Genomic DNA, 25,534 nt, shown 5'->3' on the forward strand with positions numbered 1-25,534 from the left:
AACTCCTAGAGGGATAATCTTCTCTTGCCATATAACCAAAAAAATTTCAGTCAGCTTTTGTATGAGAAGTGGACCCCCTGCCTTGGAAATCTCAGGGGCAATAGAATTAGCACTAAGGCCTTTGCCACACAAGAGGAACCTAATAGCATTCAAAACCTTTTCTTCAATTGGAGGGTCAGCAAGAGATGGCTAAACTGACTTCCACTTGAGGTCAAATGTGATTGTATCAGCACTGAGTAGTTGAGCTGCACCATAGGTTGTTGCCTTTAGGGAATCATAAAAATGCTTTGGATTGTTACTATCAGCATAAAATTGAATTTCATCTACATCATTACTGAACCAAGAATCTTGCATTTCTCTAAGCTTTCCTTGCACTTAACTTTTTTTGCAAGATAAACTATTTTTATTTTTGCTTAAATGGTATTTTATTTTTCCCACAGTTACACATCAAGAAAAATTTTAGTATTCATTTTTACAAGATTTTCAGTTCCACTTTTTTCTTCCTCACTCCCTTCCCTTCCGTCTTCTGAAAATAGTAGGCAGTTTGATATAGTTTATAGATAAACTAGCATGTAAAACATATTTCTATATTCATCAGAGTCGTGGAAGAAGAAACAGATCAAAAGGGGGGAAAGCCACGAGACAGAATAAAGTGAAAAAGATATACTTCAATCTGCATTCAGAGTCCAGAAGTTCTTTATTTGGATATGGATAGCTTTTTCCTTTGTGAGTCCTTTGTACTTGTCTTGGATCCTTGTGCTGCTGAGAAGAGCTGAGTCATTCATAGTTGATCATCACACAGTGTTGCTGATTCCATGTACAATGTTTTCCTGGTTCTGCTCATTTTCCTTTGCATCAGTTTGTACAAGTCTTTCCATTTTTTTCTGAAATTTGCCTGTTCATCATTTTTTTATTGCACAATAGTATTCCACTACATTCATATACCACAGCTTGTTCAGCCACTCCCCAATTGATGGGTTTCCCCTCAGTTTCTCATATTTTGCCACCATGAATAGGGCTGCTAAAAATGTTTTTGTACATGTAGGTCTTTTTCCCTTTTTTATAGTCTCTTTGGGATACAAAACTGGTAATGGTATTGGTGGATCAAATGCACAGTTTAGTTGCCCTTTGGGCATATTTCAAAACTGTTCTCCAGAATAGTTGCACCAATTCATAGCTCAACCAACAGTGCACTAGTGTCCCACTTTTCCAATATCCTCTCCAACATTTATCATTTTTCTTTTTTGTCATAGTAGTAATATTTCATGTGGTATTTCAGAAATGTTTTAATTTGTATTTCTCTAATGAAGACTGATATAAAGCATTTCTTCATATACCTATAGATAGCTTTGATTTCTTCATCTGAAAACTGCTTATTCATATCCTTTGACTATTTATCAATTGAGGAATGACTTGCATTTTCACAAATTTGACTCAGTTCTCTATATATTTGAGAAATGAGGCCTTTATCAGAGACAGTTGCTATAAACTATTTCCCCAGCTTTCTGCTTTCCTTCTAATCTTGGTTGCAAAAGATTTTTAATTTAATATGATCAAAATGATCTATTCTACATTTCAAAATTCTCTCTATCTCTTGTTTGGTCATGAATTCTTCCCTTCCCCATAGATCTGACAGGTAGATTATTCCTTGGTCTTCCAATTTAATTGCTTCATTGTCTATGGTACCTTTTAGCAAGATGTAGTTTCTTTCCTGATCTCTTTTAATTAGGTATATTTTTGCTTTAACTTTGTCTAAGGTTAGGATTCCTGCACTTTACTTTTGATGGAGTTACATGTTTCTTTCTTAGAGAAGGATAAACTATCCTGCTAGTAAACCCTGTGGAGTTCTTATTTTTGGTTTAGCCGCTTCTGAATTTTCCCATCATTTTCATCAAATCAGTCTTGACATTTGCAAGTGTTCTGGCCCAGATGAGTAAATGTAGTGCTGTATCCCAAATCTCTGAAAGCTGCCCACTCCTTCTCTGCTCTACTGTTGCCAATCATGTGTTAATTCATTTTTCCCTCCAAATTAGCAATGAACTGTTCCTGCTTAGAGATGCTCTCTAATCTCTTGCCATTAAGTCTTCTGATAGCTGTCTTACCTTGGGCCTGCTTATGTTAAGGCAAATATTTAGCTTGGAGAGGATAAGTCTATGATCAGTGCAGCACTCTGAGCCATATATTGGCTTCATCACTCTGTCTCTTCTACAATGACTTAATCTGTTAAATGCCAATGCTTGTTGCAAGGGTGCACCTATGAAGTTTTATTGCATTTAGGTAAACAGAAGATAGTGTTAGTGATGAGAATGTCCTGAGATGCATGAGTTTTCGGTAGCAAGCGACCTTTCCTGTTGCTGTTTCCAACTCCATTCCTTCAAGGGCTTCGTGCCATGCCTCATAGTCTGTGCCTATTTTTGCATTAAAGTCAACCAGAATTATAAGCTTGTCCTCTTTTGGCACATTCGTGATGAGGGTCTCCAGGACTTATAAAATTTTTTGTTGACCTCATCAGTGTTCATGACAGAAGCATATACGCTGATGATAATGGTATGGCATTTTCCTGCAAAGTGACAGTTGCATTGTCATAAGTCCGTCATTCTTAAATCAGAGAAAGATGTTTCACACACAGATTGAGATTTCTTACACCACAGAAATATTACTAGAAAAAGTTAAAACAAATATTTGAGCAGTGGACCAACTAGCTCAATTCAGTAAAATTAAATTGCAAGTTATTTCAAAACATTTTCTTGTGTACGAGCTAAAGAATCACAGCCGTAGAAACCCAGAATTACAGATATGACAACAAAAGTTTGTCAAGAGCCTGTTGAAAGTTGGAGCCACAATAAAAAATCACTTCCTTTGTGAAGATGAAAGACCGGGAAAGCAGAGGTCCCATCATCAGTATGATGCAAAATCACCACCAGCACAGGACATGTCAAAAGCAGAATTATTTTCTGTTGCAGCTATTGCTGGAGGAACACATGAACAATGAATGTCCACAAAAGAGAAATGCAGAGCTGGCATGTGGAAAGATTGACTGATAAAGAAATAGCATAAGAAAGGAAGGAATACACATTTATATAGTGCATACGACATGCCAGGCCTATGCTAAGCACTTTTTACAAATATTATCTCACTTGATACTTTGAACAACCCAGAAAGGTAAATAGTATTATGATCTCCATTCTTCAGTTCAGGAAAATGAGACAAACAGATGTTAAGTGACTTACCTAGATAGTATGTATCTTAAGTCACATTTGAACTCAGGACTTCATGACTCTAGGCCTATTACTCTATCCACTGTGCCATAAGTTGCATGGGGAAATCAAGATGGGGGTAGGGATAGAGGCCATCTCATACCCAGAAAACAGTGAACATGACCTCATCTTAAGTTACATATTAGTTTAATCTGTCTGGACTCCATACAGTAGTGATCGTGAAAATGGGAATATGGCATTAACTGCTGGACTGGATAATAGATTTCAAGTGATTACAACATTTTTTTTATCATTTAATGACAAATCTAAAACTATAAGCTATGAAACAAAACTATTTTTAAGATAAATACTTTAAAAATAAACTTTTATTGATATCTTCTATTTTTACAGAAACAAAATATCCCCCTGAATTCTCCCAAAGAACCATCCCAGAGACAAACATTTATACAGACCATAGTAAGCTCTTAATAAATGCTAATTGACATCGTTATGAAAGTACTAGGACACAGATAACTCAGTGAAAAAGTACACACGCAGGATACAACAAAGTAACCTTGAAGTTTCCTGTAAAAGTTTTTGATACCACCAAGAAGGAGGAACATAACATGTTCCTATGTCTAGCTGTCATTGGAATGTGAGCATTAAGTGGAACTAATTCCAGTTCATTTAAAGTAATGGCAAGATATTATAAATTAAAAAGCTTGGACCTGATATCTGTATACTTTGATCATACAGCCTGAACAGAATATTACAGAAAATTAGAAATGTCTCACAGCAGTTAACATCATGACAGTGGTAGTACTTTACACTTAGAAGTTAATCTTGAATAAATGGATACAAACAGGCAGTTTTCAGAAGAAATCAAATAGTCAATAGTCATATGAAAAAATGCCCTAAATCACAATGGTTAGAGAAATGCAAATTAAAACAACTGTGAGATACCACCTCATACCTATCAGATTTGTTAAAAAAAATAGAAAAGGAAAATGTCAAAATGCTAGAGGGAATGTGGAAAAATCAAGACACTAATGTACTGTTGTAATGTACCATTGCAATTTACTGTTGGTTGGTGCAACTATTCTGGAGAATAATTTGGAACTATGCCCAAAGGGCTATAAAACTGTTCATATTATTTAACCTAGCAATACTACTACTAGATCTATATCCCAAAGAGAACCAAGAAAAGGGGAAAGGATGTATTTGTACAAAAATATTTATAGCCACTCTTTTAGTGGTGATACAGAACTGAACACTGAGGGGATGCTCACCAAATGAAGAATGGCGGAACAAGTTGCAGTACATAATTGCGATAGAATGGTATTGTGCTATGAGAAATGATGAGGGGGATGGTTTCAGAAAAATCTGAGAAAATATATAAGAGCTTATGCGAAATGAAGTGAGGAGACCCAAGAGAACATTGTCCACTGTAATAGCAATATCATAGCAATGATCAACTGTGAAAGACTTAACTACTCTGATCAATATAATGATCCATGACAGTTCCAGAGGACTCATAATTAAAAATGCTATCTACCTCCAGAGAGAGAATTGGTGGATTCTAAGAGAAGATTGAGGCATGTTTTTTTCTTTTGCAACATGGCTGATATGAAAACACCTTTGGCATGCCTTTATATATATAATGGGTATAGTTTTTCTTGCCTTTTCAATGGGTGGGGGAAGGAGAGAAAGAATTTGGAACTCAAAATAAAAAAAATTTTAAGTTGTTCTCAAGATGTTTAACTCTAGGGACTCTGCATTGTTGAAAGAATGAAAGTGTCAGTTAAGATGGAATCTCAGAAAGAGAATAGACATGCATGAATGGGACATGAGATATACCTGAGAAGCAACTTTCACTTTAGTAATTATAGTAATTATTATAATTTAGAGTGCAACCCAGGAAAATGCTCAATACCATCTCACAAACTCCAGTAGTTCATATGTGTCACCCATGGTGACAGTATAAAATAAAAATGGGAAAATATGAATAGTGTGTGAATTATTGAACTCTAAGCAAGAAAACCAAAGGGGACCAGAAAACAATGCCAAGAATTCAAGATGTTCTGGCTTACTTATTAGGCAGCTAGTGGTTTTTAGGGTTGAATTTATTAGATTCCAATGGCAAAGGCAAACAATGTGAACATAGTTTTCATCTGCCCAGCTGGATTTTCCCAGTTTGAGCACATGCCCCAGTGTACCTCAGAGATATCTGCCATTTTCCAAAAGTTGATGGAGAAAGTAGTTGGAGATATGAATTATCTTGAAGGTGGACCTAGATGGCCTCATTGTTTTTGGAACAACACTGGAAGAGAGGTTAATTGGAATATTTGATCTATGAGAGAAGGTTAGTCTGAAGCTGTTGGTTGACAAATGTCAATTGGATAGAGCCTTTGTTAAGTATGAGGGTCATATAGTACCTAAGCATCATGTCTCAGACAACTAAGTGATGCAGTGGATAGAGCACTGGGTCTGGAGTTAGGAAGATCTGAATTCAAATCCAGCCTCAGATACTTATTAGCTCTGTGGCCTGGGCGAGTCACTTAAGCTTTTTTGCCTCAGCTTCCTCATCTGTAAAATGGTGATTATAACAGTACTTACCTCCCAGGGTTATTGTGAGGATCAAATGAGATGACACTTGTAAATTGCTTGTCACTGGCATACAGTAGAATAATATAAATATTGACTATCATTATTATAATCAAGGAGTGTGTACTTGGGGCAGATAGGTGGCACAGTGGATAAAACACTGGGTTTAGAATCAGGAAGATTCACCTTCAGGAATTCAAATCTGGCCTCAGACTCTTACTAACTGGGTCACCCTAGACAAGTCATTTAAACTCTGTTTGCCTCAGTTTCCTCATCTGCAAAATGAGCTGGAGAAGGAAATAGCAAAGTACTCTAGTATCTCTGCCACGAAAACTCCAGATGGGGTCCCAGAGAGTCAGACATGACTAGAAAGACAGAACAATAACAAGTAAATACTGACCCTAAGGAAATAGAAGCACTTCTTAACTACTGATCTCTAAAGAACCTAAAACATTCATGAATTTCTCTAGGATTTGGAAGTTATGGCAAATTTCTAAAGAAATGTGTTACTATTGGCACACATACCTATTATGCATATATACAAGTCCATATATCCATATGTGTGCATGTCTATGTATAGATAAGTATATACATAACTATAGATATAGACATAGATTTAGACATAGACACAGAAATAGACATAGACATAGACACAGGCATAAAGACATAGATGTAGATGTAAATGTAGACGTAGACATAGAAGTAGATATGAACGTAAATGAGATCATGAAAGGTAAATTTGGAAATATTTATAATAAGCTTATAAAGATTTGGTCATTTGTCACACATATACTTCCTTCTTGTTCCTTGTACAAGACATTCCATCTCCTGACTCTGCCTTTACACTGTCTATCTAGCTCCCATGCATATAATGCTCTCCTTCCTTTTCTCTGTCTCTTTCCTGCCTGCCTGCAGGTATCAGCTAAAATCTTTTGCAGTCTTCCTAAATACTAGTGCCTTTTCTACAAGATTACCTTCAATTTAGTCTATCTATATTTTGAGTGTACATAGTTGTGTGCATGTGGTCTCTCTCAATAGAATGTGAGCTCTTTGAGAATAGGAACTATTTTTATCTTTCTTTATTTTGCATAATACAATGTCTGGCATATAGTCAACATTTAACAAATACTTGTTGACTGTCATGTGCTAGAGTGCCAAGATTTGAGATAAATTGTGAATGTGGGAAAGAATGTCCACAAGGTAGACCTGTATGTCCTGACCAATTCATTGAAACTCTGAAAAGATCATTTGCCAGAACACCTGGAGAACAGGCTGATGTCACAGGAGAAGCTTTTGTACTATATAAGTTGAAGCAATCCAACTTCAACAGCTCCTGAAAGCTCATTCTGTGACCATCATATAGATACTGGTATTGCCATAGAGAAGACTGTACATGACCAGAACAAAATCTACCAGAGAAATATGCCCTTCACATAGAAGTAATACAGTGGTTAACTATGAGTAGCATTCACCCTCCTAGTACTCACTCTCCATTGGAGATCCAGCCAGCTGTAGTTCATTTCTACAATATTTCATATCCTTTAATAAATTTCGCTGAAATAAATGGAAATTGTGTGTTGATTTTTCTTTCACCTTTTAATGGGGTAACATTTATCCAGTATTCAGCACAATGCCTGGCACATAGTAAATGCTTAATAAATGCTAATGGACATTTTTTGCTGCTATTCAGTCATGTCTGACTCTTCATGACCCCATTTAGAGTTTTCTTGGCAGAGATCCTGAAGTGGTTTGCCATTTCCTTCTCCAGCTTATTTTCAGGAAACTGGGGCAAACAAGATGAAGAGACTTGCTCAGGGTCACCCAGCTAGTAAGTCTCTAAGGCCAGATTTGAACTCGGGAAGATGAGTGTACCTGACTCCAAACTTATCCACTGTGCCACCTACCTGCCCTAACTGACTTTCCTACATAACTATTTATTTATAAAGCATTTGCTGCTAAATGTTGGGTAATAGTAAAAAGAGACTGATCACCTCATCAATCTTAGAATTAGCTCCACAGACCTGGAACCCAGTGCCCTAGAAGTTTTTCTCTAACCTTGTTCTTTTAACATTCCATGGGGTTACCAGGGCAGCACTCAGGCTCTCCATATGTGAGCTCCCCATTTTGCTACAAGACAATCCCACCTGCTTCTCTAATTATACATTACCCAGCTGTCTTGAGGCAGTGATTGCAAAGAGCAGTGGTTTAGGAGTCAAATGACCTTGATAGCCGTGGGACAATAGATAACATACCTGGTCTGGAGTTGGGAAGACATCTTTTTGAGTTCAAATCTGGCCTCAGACGCTTACTAGCTATGTGACCCTGAGCAAGTCACTTCACCTTGTTTGCCTCAGTTTCCTCATCTGTCAAATGAACTGGAGAAGGAAATAGCAAACCATTCAACTATCCCTGCCAAGAAAACCCCAAATAGAGACACAAAGGGTCTGATACAACTGAACAACAACCACCCTGATTAAGTCACTTAATCTCTCAATGCCCCAAACAACTCTGTAAGACTTTTTAGCTACAAAACAATTGCCAACCTACATTGATAGATGGAGTACCTTACACCAAAGAACTCACACTTCCTGACAAAAAAATTAGTGTTTGGAATCAGAATACTGGGTTCTATTCCCAGCTCTTCTAGTCACCCACTGTGTGACCATTACCAAGTCAATTAACATCTCTGGCCTCAGTTTGTCTGGAACCACCTTTGATACATTAACATTTAAAAAAATTTTTTTCAATCTGTCCCAACTCCACCCATGGGAAAAAAAGGAAAGAAAAACAAAAGAACTCATAGTAAATATCTATAGTCAAGCAAAACAAATTATTCTATTGGCCATGTCCAAAAAAATAAGTCTCATCATCTTGGATGAGAACCATCTGGGATACTGCAACATTTGAAGGATGAGCCTCTGTCTTCACCGATGTGGCCACCTTGTTCAAAATTGAATGGTGCACCTAGTTCTTCAAGGATTACTAGGACTCAAAGATTCATCCCTCCGTGACCATCCTGTGATGGGTTTCTCCACATTTAACTAGGTTGGTCCCCAGGCAATAGAGACTTGGGCTTGTACTCCAAGTCTACCAGACTGAGAGGACCTGCTGGAGCATGCATTCTACAAGTACAGTCTCTTCTTAAAGAGATCACCTCTGGATAACCTCTAAGTGGAGTACAGTGTTTTGTACACAATAAATGCTTAATAAATATTTGTTCAAATAAATATCTTTTGGGAACATTCTTTGGAAGTTTTTTTGTAAGTCTTTATCCTTTGAGGGTAGATTTGTTCTTTGTAAATAGTCAGTAATCATTCCAACAATCAACAATTCCAAAAATCACCCTAGATTACCTCCAGGCCATGGGAAGGTTGAGGGGAGAGGAGAGCTTGAGTGGAAGTAATATTACATAAAATACTCCTAATATAATAGAATGAGAGCTTGTTGTTCAGTCATTTTCAATCATGTCTGACTCTTTTGGGGTTTTCTTGGCAAAGATAATGGAGGGTTTGCCATTTCCTTCTCCAGTTCATTTGACAGATAAGAAAACTGAGGCAAACAGGGCTAAGTGACTTAGCCAAGGTCACACAGCTGGTGTCTGAGGTCAGATTTTAACTCATGAAGATGAGTCTTCCTGGCACCAGACCTGGGATTCTATCCACTGCGCCACCTAGCTCTTCCTTCCAGAGGATGGGGACGGTTTAAATTTTGTCTACATCTACAATGCCTGCCTGGCATATAATAGGCGTTTGATAAATATTTACTGACTTTGTGATTTGCAGGCTGATAATATCACAGATTTAGAGCTGTGAGAGACCTCAGAGACTGTCTAGTTTAAGTCCCTCGTTTTTCTGATGGGAAAACTGACGCCCTAAGATGTGGACTAATCCAAAGTTCAAAGGTAATAAATAACTGAGGTAGGATTGATCTGCTACTATGGTAGTAGTGCATTTTTTTAAAGCAGAATTCATTGCCTGTTTCTATTTCTGCCTTTCCTTTTACATTATTTCAAATAGAACTTTCCCCATTTCTATAATGTCTCCGAATACACAGCTCTTCATAGGTCTTTTATATACCACAGCACACTTAAGTCCTTCAGCCTTGGGGCAGTTGGGTTATTTTCAGTTTTGTTTTCAATCATTATCATAGATAACATATAAATATCTTTGTACATGTTGTTCTTTATTTTTTTTCTTTTTAATTGCCACACTGGGACAAACTCCCCCTGATATCACTAGGTCAAAGGGCAGGATCAGTTTTATGCCAGGTGTCCCTCTCTATAGAATTGTGCCAATTAACCTTGTCATCATGCAGACAGAAGTGGGTTGGTTTAGCCAAAGACCTACCAATAATGTGGTGGGTTTTTTATCTGTTTGTCATTTTAAAGGCTATGATCACATCTTCTGTCTGACCAGAAATGCAATTATCCAGTTTAATCATCTAATTTATAACACAGACTTAATTTAGAATGATTATTGGTTATTTATAAAAAGAGAAAGAAAGAAAGAAAGAAAGGAAGGAAGGAAGGAAGGAAGGAAGGAAGGAAGGAAGGAAGGAAGGAAGGAACAAAGAAAGAAAGAAAGAAAGAAAGAAAGAAAGAAAGAAAGAAAGAAAGAAAGAAAGAAAGAAAGAAAGAAAGAAAGAAAGAAAGGAGGGAGGGAGGGAGGGAGGGAAGGAAGGAAGGAAGGAAGGAAGGAAGGAAGGAAGGAAGGAAGGAAGGAAGGAAGGAAGGAAGAAAGGAAGAAAGAAAGAGAGAAATCTGCCTTCAAAGAATAAAGACTTGTCCAAAGAATGTATTTTTTAAACACTTATTGTGTACAAATCACTGTACTCTCACCCTGTGGCTACAAAGACAGACAATTCCTGTCCTTGGGGACCTGCCATTCTACTGCTCCCAAAGACCCACAAGACATTCTAAAGCAACGAGAAAGCTTATAACCTCCCAAGAGGACGGCTTTGAAAGTGATCATGCTGATTTGTTGGAATAGTGTTGCTGAGATATCCAGGGTCCAAGTTACATTTCTGGCTCACTTCAAGTCAAGTCAGCAAAGAGTTATTAAACACTTACTATGCACAAAGCTGCATTGAAGGACTTTGGGGAAAATACAGAGTTTAGGTAAGGGTTTTTTGTTGTTTATTTATGTTTTCGCAGTGTTTCAACACACCAGCTGACTTGTTGGTTGGTTGAGAAAAAGAGCATTTATTAAACTCATACTATGTGCCAAGCACTGTGCAAGGATAAACATTAGCTCATTTGATCCTCACAACAACCCTGAGAAGTGGATGCTCCATTTTACAGCAAGCTTAGGGCCCTCCTAAGTCAGCAGCAGCAGCCAACCCTGACTCGGAGTGCTCTAGCCATGGCAGGGTCACTGCAGGACAGGAATCAGCTGCTCCACTTTTCCAGGCTCCAAAAGTCTATTTTACCCACCCATCCACAAATAATGGAGACCCTGAGAAAACAATTCATACTAACCAAGATCCCACGAGAATGATTCCTAAAGCAGAGTGCTAATTGATTAATTATGGCAAGAAATCTAGGGAGAGAGGATGGTGTAAGGAGATAATGTTAGCCTTGGAGTCCAAGAGATGTGGCCTCTTAGCTTTCTCCTCTGACTCATACTAACTGTGTAGCCTACTTAACCTCTCTCTCAGTGCCCCCAGATAAATCTCCATAGTATGGTCAGGCACACCCTTCATGCGGCTTTATCTAGAGCCTGTTTTCTACTTCCAAGGTGCAAATCTGCCTCAGAGGAGGGAGTTTCCCGTATCTGAAATTCCCAATGTGGATGAAATCACCGGTCAGGACAGGGGGGAAAATGCAGATCCTTGGCACCAGGCCTTCTATATGAGCAGATCCACCTAGGGAAAATAAAGAATAAGAGAACATCGCTATACTGACCAAAGGTCTTATTAAGGCTAATTATGAAATCTCTCTCCAGTTCCTCCTCTGATCTTTATCTCCATTACTTCAGCCCAAGGTCATGTCCAAAGGAGGCTTACATGCCTTGACCAAGATAAGGGCCACACCTTTGTTTGAGACATGAATGAAGATGGAGCTAGTGGGAGAATGCCTGGTGTGGAATGAGGAAGGAGGAAGGAGAGCTCCCTGGCCTCCATTTTTTCTTATGATGTGTTAGGCAAACTCCTCAGCTGAAAGGGTGAAAGATCTGGCTCAGCATTCCATCCACCATACCACACTACTTCCTATATTGTTGATGGAGGATTTGAATTCAGATCATCCTAACTCTGGGGCTAGCTCTCCATCTGTTGGGTCAATGTGCTTAATAAATGTTTGTTGGACTAAATTGGTTCTAGACTGTAATCTTTTGAAGGAAAGAATCACTACTTTTTTTTGGCCTCTGTATCTTCAGTACCTAACACTGCCTGACCCTTGACCATGATTAATAAATAGTTGTTTAATGCTCACCTTATGGTCCATGATGAGGGAGACTGTCTGAGAACAGTTCTGTGGGATTTCTTGTAGGTTCCTAGAAGATCTCTGGTAGTCAAGAGTTTTCTTCGTGAAACTTTCAGTGATTTTATTGACCATGAAACACTATGTAAATTTGATTTGCAATTAAAAATTTTCCCCCAATAAGTTAACAAATAACTAAATGCTTGTTTAACTTAATTGAGCTTCAATCAAAACACCTTCCCAAGAAATGCCAAAGTTGTAAACACTTAATTGGAGAGAACTTTGGACAGTCCTTCAGCGAGCTTGGAAAGAACTGAAATCAGAAGATGATAGTTTCAGAGCTAAAAAGGACCTTAGAGCTCACCTACCCAACACCATAATTTTACAGTGAGGAAACTGAGGGTCAGAAAGGTTAGGCAATTTACCAAGGTTTACATAGGTAGTGGTCAAGGCAAGATTTGAATCTATGACTAAAGGTCCAGCACTCTATCCACCAGATAGATGATAGTAGGATAGAGCATGGGGCCTGGAGGCAGACACTGAGTAACTGTATGACCCTAGACAAATCACTTAACTGCTCTCTGCCTCAGTTTTCTCAACTGTACAAGAAGGATAATAATAGCACCTACCTCCCTGGCTTGTTGTCAGCATCAAACTGTTTCATAAAGCACTGATAGAAGGTTCTCTTCCCCATAAAGTCATGTTCTTAGTGTCTGTTGTCATCCTACAGAGGATCATCTCCCTTACTCAGGACTCAAAAACAACCAAAATGGAATGAAGGTAAAGCCTTTGAAAAGACCCAAAAGAATTTCCTCATTCTCTTGGTGAAGAGTACTGTGTGACAGTGAGAATCTTGGGAGAAAACCTTCATGATGGAAGGAGAAAGAAAATTATCTGCCATCTCTGATAAAATAATCAAAGTCCTGCCAAAAGGCAAAGAGATGGAGGAGATGACCTCCAGGTCTGCATTTCAGCATAGGGAGGCTCTGAATTCTTTGTTAACTATGGTTCAGAAGAACATCCCCAGAAACTTAAAGAGAGAACTTCTTCTCTGTTCCCCTGCTCCCCTACTGCTTGAGGCAGGGATCAGCAAAAGGACCTCAGCATTGACTAGAGAAAGAATTCCAAGCTAAACTCTCCTCCATCAGAGCAAGAGGGGACAGGAGAGCACAGGAATCCATGTGAGCTCCCATGAATAAAACAAACAAAACAAGAACACAAAGTGTCCAGAACAAACTTTTTCTTTCTTGGAACAACCTGAGGAAACTCTACCACAGGTCTGCACTCGATCTTCAACTCAGAGTTTTGCTCAGGGTCACCTGGGAGTATGTATCAGAGATGAAACTCAACTAAGGTCTTCTTTTATTTATTTATTTATTTTGGCGAGGCAATAAGGGTTAAATAATTTGTCCAAGGTCACACAGCTAATAAGTGTCAAGTGTCTGAGACCAGATTTGAATTCAGATCCTCCTGATTTCAGGGTCAGTGCTAGATCCACTACATCACCTAGAGCTGCCTCTTGTTTTACTCTTGAGGTCAACATTCTATCCACTAAGCCATGTTTCAGCCCTGCAATCTATAGTGCTATATATTTACTCTCCTTATGGGAGGGATCATAGAATTTATATAGACCAAAGTTTTCATTTAGAGATAATAAAATTGAGAGAAGAGATTTACTCATTTTTTTTTGTTTGTTTTTAATGTCAATTTGGTGTTGGAGCCAGAATTCAAACCCAAATACAATATGATTTCCACTATTCCAATGATTCCCCTTTCCTCTATATTGATTATGCAAAGATTTCAATTAGTGAAGGAAGCAGAGAAGAGATTGTTGGATGTAATAAAATAATACAATGCTCTGGGTTCAGATAACAATTTTATAGTATCTTTCAGCAGTAGTACAAAGTATTATCACTGGCATCTTCGGCAACAACAGATAATGTACTGAGTCAGGCCTCTCTTCCGGCCCCCTCTGTACTTGACTTATATGCTTATCAAATTTTATTCTCACTCTAGTTATTTATTAAATAGTTATACATTCACAGGGTATGGTCAGACATGTATTAAGTGCAAAACAAAGTGCTGTTATGAGATACGACAGAAAATCATTACCAACAGGAGGAATCAGTCTTCCTAGAAGAGATGGCACTTAACTTGGGTTTTACAAGACAAGTAGAAATTCAGTGCCAAAGGAGGAGAGAAGGTGAGTATTCCAAGCATAGGGGATGAGGAAACATGTGGAGAAGAGAAGACACAGATTTATTTGAGGGACAGAGAGCAGTCCAGTGGGTCTGGAATGTAGAGAGTGTAAAGTGAGATAAGACTGGAAAGATAAGATGGTGACAGATTATGGAGGCCCTCAAATTCCCGGTTAGTGGCTTGAACTTTATTCAGGACCTACAAGACAAGTCCGTGAGACTTGCCACGAGATGAGGAGATGTCTCCTTTGTCCATAGCAAGCCTTGAAATAAAGACAAATTTACAATTTCCTTCTGCTTCTGCTGAGTGGTAAAAATAGAGATCAAGGGTACTGAGAATCACACCTTTTTAGATGTTATTCATTGTAGGAATTTTAAAAAAAATTTTGGTTTTAGAAGTTGTTTATAGATAAACACAAACCTAACTGTCAGTGTTCTAAATCTAAGATGTAAGTGGCCAGTGAGTGATCATACTACCGAAAGAAATGAATCCTTGTAAACTCTCACTATAATTAAAGTCAGAATTCAGGAGGAAGTTGAAGCTAACTGGAAAGTCAGCAAATAAAGAAACTGGCAGTCAGCATTATCATGTAGCCAAAGGCAACAAGAAATATCATTTCACAGCATTCTTGGTCATTCTATGATGTGACACTAAGAAGTGTTTGTGAAAAGACCATCTTTTGAAGACAATATCATCATCTCTACATGGAGAAAGGAGAATTCCTCAGAGCCCTTAACAAGGCCTTCCAAACTAAATTAACATGTGGTTTAATACTGGGTGATTTCCATACAATATGGACACAATGAAGGACTCAGTAAAAACTATGTTGGAAAATGTTTTTCAAGAATAAGAAATCAAAGAAACCAAAGATTTAAAAACTATACAAAAGCCTCACACCCATTTATCTGTAGGAAGACAGTGAGCTTTTTCACTGGCAAAAATATAGGCCCAAAGCTGGGAGATTTTACTAATGACAGATATATCTAATAAGGCTAGATGGGTGAAGAGCTATAGGTTTTAATGGAGGAATTTGTTTTACTTGATTATATATATTTGTTACGAGTCCTTTGTCTTTTGTTTTTCTTTTTCCAGTGGAGGAGTGGAAGAGAAATAAAATATTTTTAATTGATAAAAATTAATTTTAAAAAAACCAATGGCCTTCTCTCCTATGCTAACCTTTTGCTCTGTGTCAAATTCATCTGCAGAGAGAAAATCAAAGATGATCTTGCGATTTCCAACCCTAAGTCAGATAGTTGTCTGGGACAAAGGACTGGGATCTTAGAACCTGTTATAGTCATTAAAATTAAAGAAACTTAGTCTAGGCATGTTGTGACAAACTTTGGAACAATGGATACAGTTCTGGACCTGGAGTTAGGAAGACCTGAGTTCAGATCCAGCCTTGGACACTTACTAGCTGGGTGCCTCTGGGAAAGTCACTTTACCTCTGTCTGCCTCAGGTTGCTTGTAGAATTGTTGAAAGTATCAAATGAGATGATATTTGTTTTGTAAACCTTAAAGCACTGTATAAATGCTAGCTAGCTATTACTGTTGTTATTGTTGGTTAGATATGGTAACTGTCAAGATTTGTCAGCCTGCCCTTATAGGAAAAGGCTTTTCAGTTACTCCATCCTAGGCTGGAGCTCAGATGGTTGGCAGTTAACCTAATCCAATAAGCTGGTAGCAGGGAACAACATTCTAGCAGAGACTAAATACCTAGCAACCATCACAAAGTCAGCAGAGAGAAGCAGAGCAACACTCAGACGAGACTACATATCCTGCAGCCATACTGAGACCAGTGGAATAGTGTAGAGCAGAGCTTGCTTACCCAGTACTAGACGCCACACTCCATACCCAAAAGAGAGCAAACCTAACAAGAGAAAATGGGAATATTTTTTTGAGAGATTGGAGATTGGAGCATAAGAAAGGGGAATGAAGGCTTTCATTTTCCCCAAAGTAATGACAACATTAGAAGAACCAGTATTTTTATACACCATGAGAGAAACATGATGATATCTCTAGAAGTTGTATATGACCCTGAAACACTAGAAGTATGAGTTCTCCTCACATGTGTCCTGGCTCCATGTATCTCAAATGAGTAACGATGATCTCAATATGTGCCCATGCTTCCTCTAGGTACTATGTGTACATATGGGAGAGCATGCCCCAGGTCTATGGTGGATGGGGGGGGAGGGAAGAATGTTTTTACTATATTTCTTTTGGTGACTTTGTTTTGAACTAATCATGTCCTCTGGCTGATGAGAAAAACACATTCATGAGGGCTCATAAACTATGGTTTTGAAAGGATATAGAGATCCATAGGGTCTCTTGAACTTCAGATAGTTTTTCTGAAGGCTCTATGTATGAGGGGGTAGATGCCTCAAGTTTTACATATAATAAATAGTTTCACTAGTAAAAAGAGAATGGAGAGGCACTGAGAAAAATAAGCATCAAAATGCATTATAAAAAAATTGATTATATTTTAACAGACCAAAACCTGGTTGTGATGTGGAAGTCATGTCTGTGTACAATCAGACTGCTAACTTGTTAAAGGCAAAAATCAATACTAAACATTAAAAAAAAAAAAGAAAAAGGAAAGGCATGCAATTAAGGTAATCCCAACCTTTATTTAAACAAGTTATTGATGCCAAAAAAATTGGGAATAGATAAAAGAATAGACATCAAAACAAATTATCATTATTTCTTCAAGAAATTTAATTGGTATAAATCAATTACCACAATGAGGAGATCAAAAGTGGCTAGGAACTACCTAAATCATCAAATACTTGATCTCCTTGTCAAACAGAGAGAAATAGCAGCCAAGGTCTTCAGCAGTTTAGAATATACAGTTGTTTATTGATCTTATGGAGGAGGATGGTGGAAGATTATAAAAAGTATTGTATCATAAAATAGTAAGAAGAAATGAAAAAACAATTTTACACAGAAGGTGGCCAAAGACCCAACTGAGTCAGTTCATCCCAAGGGCACTTAAAGATGAAACTTGGAATGAATATAAACAAAAAAATAGAAAAGATCTGTGAAAGTCTATTACAAATTCTTTTTTTCATCTGTGACATTGAAGCCACCATGATTATATCAGAATCCCTCACATGCTGCATGAGGAAGTTCTTTATTGAACAGAAATTGTAAGAACAACTGAACTGGACCAAACATACCCAAAGAAAGCCTGTTCTAGGCGAGGCACAATTTTGAGGGCACTGAAGGGTTAATTCTCAAGTGATCTAAAAGAGAGAAGGATATCAAGTGCCTAGAAAAAAAACCTAGGATTTTCTTATCCCAGAGTACAACTATGAAAACATTAACAATTATTGACCTACTTTGCCATCTAGATAGCATGTTTAATAAGAATAATCTATATACATGTCAAAGATATCTTTGATGAAGACATGAGAAGGGAACAGGTAGACTTCCATATGCTCCGTTCTCCAATGTACCATATCTTTATGGCTTCACAGTTGACTAAAAGGTATTGAGAATGCAAGGTCACACTTTATTTTTTCTTGATTAAAAAAAAGTTTGATTTCCCTCCTGACAGGTTCTCCTCCAACCAAGTTTCTCCCATGTCCAGGCCAAAATCTTACAAGATTCCTTAAAAGTAGTGACAATATATGCACAGCTTTATATGATGAGCCTATGAATCTTAATGCAAAGTGAACTATAAAACAAGAAGATATATGCTCACCAAAGATGTCTTCCACCATCATGGAGGATGTCCAAGGCAGAATCCAAAGAGAAGAAGGATTCCCAAAAGAAGGAGAAGTCTTTCATATTCTTCTGTTTGTGGAAAAGAATGTGATGAGTGAAACAGGGCCTGAAACTTTACAGAGTCTCCTAAATGATACCTTTGGTGTCTCAAGAGAATCTGCTCTAACCAACCACATAGGAAAAGCTAAGTAGATGAAAAATGCCTATTTTCCAGACTAAAATGGACAACCCATAGAGATGTTTCTTTGGTGCATAAATCTTGCACAGATAGTAAAGATGGATGATGAGCTGGGCCAGATTACATGTGGGAAATGAGACAGTGGTTTTGGTGATCTCAAACTACTCCCTAATTAAAGGGCCATCTTTTTAACACTAGGATGTGTCTAATTCTATTATATGGTGCCAAGTAATGCAATACTACAGTCTCAAAAGAACTGAAATTACAAATCACCCAAAGAGAAAAGGGGGAGGGGAAAGGAATAGACTGCAACATATTACTAGTGAAGATATATATCGGCAAATATATATGTCATAAAATATGTGTGTGTGAAAGATTCCATTGGAGAGGGGTATGCCTAGAAATGTTTGATCATATAACAAGACAGCTCCATTGGAACCCATGAAATGTTATGAGATCTAGAGAACGACTCCCCGCTAGAGAAAGTTGAGTGGGGAGGAGAGAGAACCATCTGTAGAAGACTTTTGGTTGGATAGGTTACCATATATATCATTAAAGGGAAAGCTCACATCACAGCAAGCAATCTGATATAGGTTATACATGTGTGACCATATTAAACATATTTCCTTATTAGTCATGTTGTGAAAGAAGAATCAGAACAAAAAGGAAAAATCATGAGAAAGAAAAAACAAAAAACAATAGAAAAATAGTATGCTTTGATCTGTACTCACTCCATACTTCTTTTTTTGGATGTGGTTAACATTTTCCATCCCAAGAGACAGACTTTTCTTGCTGATCTTCCAAGTTTCTTGGGCTAAAAGATTGTTTCACCCCATCTTTTTGCTGGTTCTGCTGTTACAGGATTTGTTTGAGGTGCTATTTTGTGGTTGTTTGGAGGTGAATATGAGAGAGTTGTAGCAATTTACTGTTTGCTCTGCCATCTTGGTTCCCAGAAGTGTCTACTGATGAATTTTGAATGTAGATCAAAGTACACTATTTTCACTTCCTTTATTTGTGTGTATGTGTGTGTGTGTTTCTTGTCTATTCCTCTTGTCTTCTTGTCTATTTTGTCTGTTCTTTCACAACATGACTAATATGGAAATGTTTTACATGATTGCACATATATAGCCAATATCAAATTGCTTACAGTTTTAGAAAGGTGGGGAGAGAGAAGGAGGGAGAAAAATTTGAAACTCAAAATTTTGTAAAAATGAATTTAAAAAAATTTTTTTTTACATATAATTGGAAAAAAGAAAATGCTGCTTTAAAAAAGAAAATACTTTCAGTCAAGTCAAGGAAACAAAATGAATAGAAATGCAAAACAGTAAAAAAAAAAAAAAAAGACAGGACTTAGATTTGGAGGCAGTCTTCTAAAGCAACTCATCCAACCCCTTCATTTTACAGATATGACAACTGAGACTCAGAGGGGGAAAAGTGAGGAAAAGATCACTGGTCACATTTGTCACACAAGTCAACAGCAGAACCAGCCTTTGAATACATATTTCTTGTCTCCCAGTCATAACGACACATAGAGTTGATATGGCAGCATACCCAGGGACATCATTTCTATTGACCCTTCCCCTTCTTATGAGGCAAGATGCAATGAGAATGCATGCAGAGATACCAACATTCAGTGAACCACAGTGGCTCTCTCTGTTTTTTTAAATTTAAATTGTTTCATTCGTTTGAAATTAAATACAGAAAGGGGGCGGAGCCAAGATGGCGGAGTAGAAAGACGCACATACACATACCTCTGAACCCACAACCAATACAACATCTGTATAAAGTAACTCACGGCGAATTCTGGAGCAGTGAGGCCACGGAACAGTGGAGCGAAGGAGATTTCTGTTCCAGAGGGACCTGCAAAACTCTCGCAAAAGGTCTGTAGCGCTGCAGACACGGAGCCCAGCCCAGACCTGCCGCAGCCGCGGCACCTAGAGGAACAGATCCGAGCAGGTTTCAGGGATGGGATCTCCAGCGGCTGCACAAGTCCCTCCACCCACAGGTGATGGGGGTCGGTGAGAGGGTCTCTTTGGCGGGTCGAGAGGGGAGTGGGGTGCCCCCATAGCTCAGGCCCCCTCAGGAGGCAGCAGCTGAGGCAGTGGCAGACCAGGGCTCCCCAAGCAGGCAGGAGCCTGGATCCATTGTGGAAGGTCTGTGCATAAACCCCCTGAGGGAACTGAGCCTGAGAGGCAGCCCTGCCCAGACCTCAGCACCTGAACTTAATCTCACACTGAATAGCAGCCCTGCCCTTGCCAAAAGCCCTGAGGCTGGAAGCAGCATTTGAATCTCAGACCCCAAGCTCTGGCTGGGAGGATCAGGAGGCAAGGTGGGTGTGAGGAGAATATTCAGAGGTCAAGTCACTGGCTGGGAAAATGCCCAGAAAAGGGAAAAGAAATAAGACTATAGAAGGTTACTTTCTTGGTGAACAGGCATTTCCTCCCTTCCTTTCTGATGAGGAAGAACAATGCTTACCATCAGGCAAACAGAGAGAAGTCAAGGCTTCTGTGTCCCAGCCCACCCAATGGGCTCAGGCTATGGAAGAGCTCAAAAAGAATTTTAAAAATCAAGTTAGAGAGGTGGAGGAAAAGCTGGGAAGAGAAATGAGAGACATGAAGTCAAAGCATGAACAGCAGGTCAGCACCCTGCTAAAGGAGACCCCAAAAAATGCTGAAGAAAATAACAACTTGAAAAATAGGCTAACTCAATTGGCAAAAGAGGTTCAAGAAGCCAATGAGGAGAAGAATGCTTTCAAAAGCAGAATTAGCCAAATGGAAAAGGAGATTCAAAAGCTCACTGAAGAAAATAGTTCTTTCAAAATTAGAATGGCACAGATGGAGGCTAAGGACTTTATGCAAAACCAAGAAATCACAGAACAAAGAGAGAAGAATGGAAAAATGGAAGATAATGTGAAATATCTCATTGGAAAAACAAACTGACCTGGAAAATAGATCCAGGAGAGACAATTTAAAAATTATGGGACTACCTGAAAGCCATGATCAAAAAAAGAGCCTAGACATCATCTTTCATGAAATTAGCAAGAAGAACTGCCCTGAGATTCTAGAACCAGAGGGCAAAATAAATATTCAAGGAATCCACAGAACACCGCCTGAAAGAGATCCAAAAAGAGAAACTCCTAGGAACATTGTGGCCAAATTCCAGAGTTCCCAGGTCAAGGAGAAAATATTGCAAGCAACTAGAAAGAAACAATTCAAGTATTGTGGAAATACAATCAGGATAACACAAGATCTAGCAGTCTCTACATTAAGGGATCAAAGGGCATGGAATAGGATATTCAGAAGTCAAAGGAACTAGGACTAAAACCAAGAATCACCTACCCAGCAAAACTGAGTATAATACCTCAGGGGAAAAATTGGTCTTTCAATGAAATAGAGGATTTTCAAGTATTCTTGATGAAAAGACCAGAGCTGAAAAGAAAATTTGACTTTCAAACACAAGAATGAAGAGAAGCATGAAAAGGTGAACAGCAAAGAGAAGTCATAAGGGACTTACTAAAGTTGAACTGTTTACATTCCTACATGGAAAGACAATATTTGTAACACTTGAAACTTTTCAGTGTCTGGGTACTGGATGGGATTATACACACACATGCACACACGCACACACACATAGAGACAGAGTGCACAGAGTGAATTGAAGAGGATGGGATCATATCTTAAAAGAGTGAAATCAAGCAGTGAGAGAGAAATATATTGGGAGGAGAAAAGGAGAAATGGAATGGGGCAAATTATCTCTCATAAAAGAGGCAAGCAAAAGACTCATTAGTGGAGGGATAAAGAGGGGAGATGAGAGAAAAACATGAAGTCTACTCTCATCACATTCCACTAAAGAAAAGAATAAAATGCACACTCATTTTGCTATGAAAACCTATCTTACAATACAGGAAAGTGGGGGATAAGAGGATAAGCAGGGTGGGGGGGATGATAGAAGGGATGGCATGGGGAGGAGAGTGCAATTTGAGGTCGACACTCATGGGGAGGGATAGGATCAAAAGAAAATAGAAGTAATGAGGGACAGGATAGGATGGAGGGAAATATAGTTAGTCTTATACAACACAACTATTATGGAAGTCATTTGCAAAACTACACAGATTTGGCCTATATTGAATTGCTTGCCTTCCAAAGGGAAGGGGTGGAGAGGGAGGGAGGTAAAGAAGTTGGAACTCAAAGTGTTAGGATCAACTGTTGAGTAATGTTCTTGCCACTAGGAAATAAGAAATACAGGTGAAGGGGTATAGAAAGCTATCTGGCCCTACAGGACAAAAGAGAAGATGGAGACAAGGGCAGAGAGGGATGATAGAAGAGAGAGCAGATTGGTCATAGGGGCAATTAGAATGCTTGGTGTTTGGGGGGGAGGGGATAAAAGGGGAGAAAATTTCTAACCCAAAATTTTGTGAAAACTTAAATAAATAAATTTAATAAAAAAATAAAAAAAAGAAATAAAAAAAAAGAAAAAAAAGAAATTAAATACAAAAAGACAAAAAATAAAGAACATTTCTGTGTACACAGCACAACCTAAAGAGAGGATTCAAATATAAAACCAAGAATTTCCATTTCAGACTGTTTTCTTTTAAAAAAAAAAAAACAAACAAACTATGTAATAAACGCTACACATTGTTTTCAAAGCTACCCTGCTTTTCTCTGCTTCTTTTTTAAGTTTTCTTTTGTTCTCTGCTGTACACTTCCCTCCCTCCACATCCCACCCTAGAGAAAGCTACAATAAAATACACGAACACACACATCTATCTATCTATATAATCCATTTATCTGTAAAAACCATACTATACATACTTCTATTTGTCAGTTCTTTCTCTGGAGGTGGATAGCATCTTCCTTCATTGGTCCTTTGTAGTTGGTTTGAATATTTATGATATTCAAGATGAATTAGTCATTCAAAGTTGTTCTTAGGACAATATTTCTGTTACTACATGCTATGTTACTATGTTCTTATGCTACTACTCATTTCATTTTTGATTATTTCATACTGGTCTTCCCATGTTTTTCTAAAATCTGCCAGCATATCATTTCTTATAGCACAGTAGTATTTCAGCACAATCATATACCACAACTTATTTAGCACTTCCCCAATTGAAGGGCATCTAACATTTTAGCCAATCTAATTGATGTAAGGTGATATCTCAAAGTTATTTTAATTTGCATTTCTCTAATCAATAATGATTTAGATAAAGTTTTGATTTCTTCATCTATAAACTGCCTATTCATCTCCTTTGACCATTTATTAATTGAGGAATAACTCATGTTCTTATGCATTTGACAAGGTTCTTCACATATTTGAGAAATGAGACCTCTACCTGAGAGACTTTCTCTAAAAATAAAATTTTCCCAATTTTCTGCTTTTCTTCTAATCTTAGCTACATTGGTATTATTTGTATAAAACCCTTTTAATTTAATGTAATCAAAATTATCCATTTTATACCTCACAATGATCTCTATCTCCTGTTTATTCATAAATTGTTCCCCTACACATAAGTCTAATAGGCAATATGTCCTATGTTCTACTTTTCTTGTGATATCTTTATATCTGGGTCATGTACCCATTTTGACCTTGTCTTGGGAAAATGTTTCAAGATATCAGTCTATGCTCAATTTCTGTCAGATCACTTCCCAGTTTTCCCCACAATTTTTACCAAATAATCAATTCGTATCCCCAGAACTTGAATCTATTTTGTCAGACTCAAGGTTACTATAAGCATTTATTACAGTGCTTTGTATATCCTCTCTGTTCCACTGATCTACCTCTCTATTTCTTACTCAATATCAGATAGTTTTGATATTTAGTGCCTTATAATATAGTTTAAAATCTAGCACTGCTAAACCTTCTTCCTTTCCTTTTTTTATTGGTTTCTTTGAAATTCTTGACCTTTTATTCTTCCAAATGAATTTTATTATTTTTTCTAACTCAGTAAAATAATTTTTGGTAACTTAATTGAGATGGAATTCAATAGATAAATTAGGTAAAATTGTGATTTTTATTATATTGGATTTGCCTACCCACAAACAATTAATATTTCTCAAATTATTTACATCTCACTTTATTTGCATAAAAAGTGTTTTATAATTATGCTCATTTAGCTCCTGGGTCTGTTTAGGCAGGTATACCACCAGGTATAACTGTCTATAATTATTTTAAATAGAATTTTTTTTTTTTTTACTATTTCTTCTTACATGGTTTTCCTAGTGATATATAAAAATGCTGATGATTTATGTGGGCTTATTTTATATCCCACTATTTTGCTACAATTATTGTTTCAATCATTTTTTAGTTGAATCTTCAGGATTTTCCAAGTATGTCATCATATCATCAGCAAAAAGAGAGTTTATTAACTCATTTCCATTCTGATTCCTTCAATTTCTTTTTCTTCTCTTATTGCATTGCTAGCATTTCTAAAACAATACTGAATAATTTGGTGACACAGTGTAGTTTATCTCTTTTAATTAAATCTATTTTAACTTTAACTTTGTCTGAGATCATGATTGCTACCCCTGCATTTTTCACATTAACAGAAGCATAGTAAATTTTACTCCAGTCCTTTATTTTAATTCTGTGTGTATCTCTCATTTTTAATTATGTTTCTTACAAACATTGTTGGATTCTGATTTTTAATTCATTCTGTTATCCATGTCCTTTTTATGGGTGAGTTCATTCCATTCGCATTCAAAATTGTAATTACTAGTTGTGTATTTTCCTCCATGCCATTTTTTTCTCAGTAATTATTCTTCTCACCCTATCTCTCCTCACAAGTCTAATTTACTTCTTTTTTTAAAATTAATTAATTAATTTATTTAACATTCATTTTAACAAAATTTTGGGTTACAAATTTTCTCCCCTTTTATCCTCTCCCCCCCCCAAACACCAAGCATGCTAATTGCCCCTATGACCAATCTGCTCTCTCTTCTATCATCCCTCTCTGCCCTTGTCTCCATCTTCTCTTTTGTCCTGTAGGGGCAGATAGCTTTCTATACCCCTTTACCTGTATTTCTTATTTCCTAGTGGCAAGAACATTACTCGACAGTTGATTCTAACACTTTGAGTTCCAACTTCTTTACCTCCCTCCCTCTCCACCCCTTCCCTTTGGAAGGCAAGCAATTCAATATAGGCCAAATCTGTGTAGTTTTGCAAATGACTTCCATAATAGTTGTGTTGTATAAGACTAACTATATTTCCCTCCATCCT

General features: G+C 37.6%; 1 long non-coding RNA gene across 2 annotated transcripts in view; it reads right to left on the reverse strand.

Moving 5' to 3' along the window:
* Positions 1-10,386: 10,386 nt before the first annotated feature.
* Positions 10,387-25,534, reverse strand: part of LOC140524903 (uncharacterized) — a 38,135-nt gene continuing 22,987 nt past the window's right edge. Inside the window, exons 2-4 of one of the 2 annotated variants that reach the window (XR_011973875.1) lie at positions 18,119-18,210; positions 12,232-16,285; positions 10,387-11,663 (exon numbers count right to left, since the gene is read on the reverse strand). This is a non-coding gene — a long non-coding RNA (uncharacterized lncRNA). Of the gene's footprint in view, positions 16,286-18,118; positions 18,211-25,534 lie in introns of both variants that reach the window. The other variant, XR_011973874.1, reaches the window with a different exon arrangement.

The sequence above is a fragment of the Notamacropus eugenii genome, chromosome 2, assembly GCF_028372415.1.
Source record: "Notamacropus eugenii isolate mMacEug1 chromosome 2, mMacEug1.pri_v2, whole genome shotgun sequence".
In the NCBI taxonomy this organism is placed as follows: domain Eukaryota; kingdom Metazoa; phylum Chordata; class Mammalia; order Diprotodontia; family Macropodidae; genus Notamacropus; species Notamacropus eugenii.